Source organism: Mandrillus leucophaeus, unplaced genomic scaffold (genome assembly GCF_000951045.1).
Source record: "Mandrillus leucophaeus isolate KB7577 unplaced genomic scaffold, Mleu.le_1.0 Scaffold407, whole genome shotgun sequence".
Lineage (NCBI taxonomy): Eukaryota > Metazoa > Chordata > Mammalia > Primates > Cercopithecidae > Mandrillus > Mandrillus leucophaeus.
Genome location: NW_012104332.1, coordinates 1,266,102 through 1,268,997, shown reverse-complemented (window position 1 = coordinate 1,268,997; position 2,896 = coordinate 1,266,102). Strand labels below are relative to the sequence as shown.

Genomic DNA, 2,896 nt, shown 5'->3' with positions numbered 1-2,896 from the left:
AAGAAGTAAACGAAACGCCCATGAATTTCTATTTCTTTTTTCTAATATATTTCACATTGATTTTGATGAAAATAAAAATGACATCAAAACAATTATCTATCATAAACAACATAATCATTTTTTAAACAGAATGTAGTTTCACAAAATAAAATACAGTAAAACTATTACTATAACAGAAATAAGGGGACCTCCACAAAATTTTAAATCTTCATTTTCTTCATACTCTGAATGAAAGGTTTCCTAAGTAGGGATTCGTTATATAAAACATTACTCCATATTAACTGTGGTCTTCTACCATCTTCCATGTGACAAATTTTATGAGAGATACATAAAATCCAGATATTGGCAATATCCAATTTTCCTTACCTTAAAAGTTATCAGTTCCACAATCTGTACTTGACCATAAAATAGTATACTGTATTTGCCTTATGGAGAAAACCTTAAAGACTGTTTCCTAAGGTGGACCCAATGGGAGATTACACAGGTTTACGTGAAACAAGGCAGTAAAAGAGTAGATTAATTCCGCCGGGCACCATGGCTCACGCCTGTAATCCCAGCATTTGGGGAGGTCGAGGCGGATGGATCAACCTGAGGTCAGGTGTTTGAGACCAGCCTGGCCAACATGGTGAAACCCCGTCTCTACTACAAAATACAAAAATCAGCTGGGCATGGTGGTGGGCACCTATAATCCCAGCTACTCGGCAGGCTGAGGCAGGAAAATCACTTGAACCCAGGAGGCGGAGGCTGCAGTGAGCCGAGATCGTGCCACTGCACTCCAGCCTGGGTGACAAGATCAAGACTCCGTCTTAAAAAAAAAAAAAAAAAGTAGATTAATTCCTAGTAATTTCTAGTGATAAAGTATTTGGTCCTGTAATTTGCAACCTGGAATTTCTGTCCTCAACTTGACCTCTCCTCCAACAAATTAGAGAACACTCAAGGTTATATATAATTCCTTCATCAGATTCTTTGAAAAGCAGAATATACCTAGTATAAAAACCAGAACTGTACTGGCTAAACCAAGATACTGTCCATTTTGTACAAATATCTTTGATCCCTCAAACCCACTTCTTTTCTCCACAATACGAAAAATCCAATTCCTAAATCCTACCAACCCACTGTGAAAACCACTTCCAGGTTTTGAACAGGATATTCCCTTTGGCTAAGAATTGAATTACACCCAAGTCTTCAAAAAGTAATCTAGTCACATGGCTCCAAACGGGCATTTCTTAAACAACTCATAAATGGCCTGTTTCACATGGAGTTTGTTACAAGACATTTTCAGGCATAATTAGGGCTATTCACACCAACAAAGTAACGTCACTATTACTGGCTATTAATCAGTATAAATTAATAGCCTTATGGCTGTTAATCAGTACGTGTTGGAAGCCTTGTGGTACTGAACCATACAATATGAAGGTATTTACAAAAGTTAAGTATGTTACCTGTAATATAAAAACACAGAGTTAGTGATCAGTTACAATCTCTCTCCTCACAAAATCATACACTGCACATTTGTTATTAAGATTGTGTTTTACAGTTTCCCTTTGTTTCTTCTCTGTTCACCCTAATGAAAAACATCTGCTATCTTAAACAAAGAGTTGAAAGACATAAGACAAGTAATTTAGAGAATCCATAAGTTGTGAGACACATAAGCCTTTCGTGTTCTCACCTTGAGACACGAAAAGCCTTTCTACAAAGGCTGAACAAGAAAAGAAACGTACACAACAGTCTTAACCTGTGCATTTTCCTATAAGTGAAAAGCTGAGGCAATTTCATGCCATTTAATTAAGCCTTAAAAGATAAATGCCTTTTAGATTTTTTAATTAATCCAGCTATTTACCTTAGTTCTTTACCACCCTTTGAAACACCATGCAGGGGTCCCAAGACTATCTTCCTCTTTTGGTCCTGGAGTGGTGGACGAGGGAGTACGCGAGAACGAGAAAAACGAGTAAGCAAAGTAAGCGGTCCTAAGATTCTTCAAAATGTACAAGCAGCCCAGGGGCCGCCCATAAACTTGGAATAACCAAGAGATACTGCCGGAACCTCCCACGCGAAACAAAACGCTACCGTTTCGGAAAGTTTCCCGCGCCCCGCCCCCGACCTGGGCCTACACCGCTGCGTTCCTCTCCGAAACCCCCTAAACTCACAGGTGTCCTCCGGGAAGGACTAAGCAGGGCCTACCCGCACTGCCCGCTCAGAAGTTCCAAGGCCCGAGCTGGGACGGCTGGGCGTACTCGGTCGTAGCTTTCTCTCGAACCAAGGGAGGTAGTGGTGGCCCGTGGGGCAGCTAGGCCCAGCTCCGACCCTGCCTGCGATCTAACCCCCGGCACAGCTGCCAGGGGAGGAGTAACACAATAAAAGACAGGGGCCGCAAGGATTTAGAAGGTTGGGGGCGGTGGCAAAAAGCGGAAGACCAAAAAGTCGCAGAAAAAGCGGCGTAGAGAACCCTGTCAAAGACACCCGGAAGATCGACGTGACCCCGGATGAGAATAGGCTGCGGGGAGCGAGAGGTCACACTTCCGGTAACGCCCTCCCTCCCGCCTTCTATGAGCGCTTTGCTTGAATGCGCAGGCGCAAGACAGCTGGCTTTGGAAGGAGGTGGTTTCTTAACTGCTGCCAGCACCAGTTGGGAAAGGGTTAGGACTGTACTAGGAGGACAGGGGAGCAGGCAGTCGCCGGAGGGCCACTTCTGGGCCCCTTGTGTGAACTCACGTGCAGCTGTTCTAACTCTAACGTTTTCCGTGGTTCCTTCATGTGTTGGCGGAGTGACTTGTCCCCAAAGAAGCCTTTCTTTAAGCAATGCTCCTCTACTCTTCTGCCCCGGAGCAACATTAAGCTTTATCTGTTTTTTTGCCCCTGCAGTAACCTGAGAGCTTCTTTGGAAGGAAAATGCTTC

General features: G+C 43.5%; 1 protein-coding gene and 1 pseudogene across 1 annotated transcript in view; both read right to left on the bottom strand.

The window, feature by feature from the left end:
- The window catches only part of PAPD4 (PAP associated domain containing 4), a 109,390-nt gene extending 106,886 nt beyond the window's left edge, over positions 1 to 2,504 (bottom strand). Inside the window, exon 1 of the mRNA XM_011992203.1 lies at positions 1,841 to 2,504. The gene's annotated coding sequence lies outside the window, so the exon portion shown is untranslated. The remainder of the gene's footprint in view (positions 1 to 1,840) is intronic.
- The window catches only part of LOC105548287, a 98,749-nt pseudogene continuing 98,140 nt past the window's right edge, over positions 2,288 to 2,896 (bottom strand).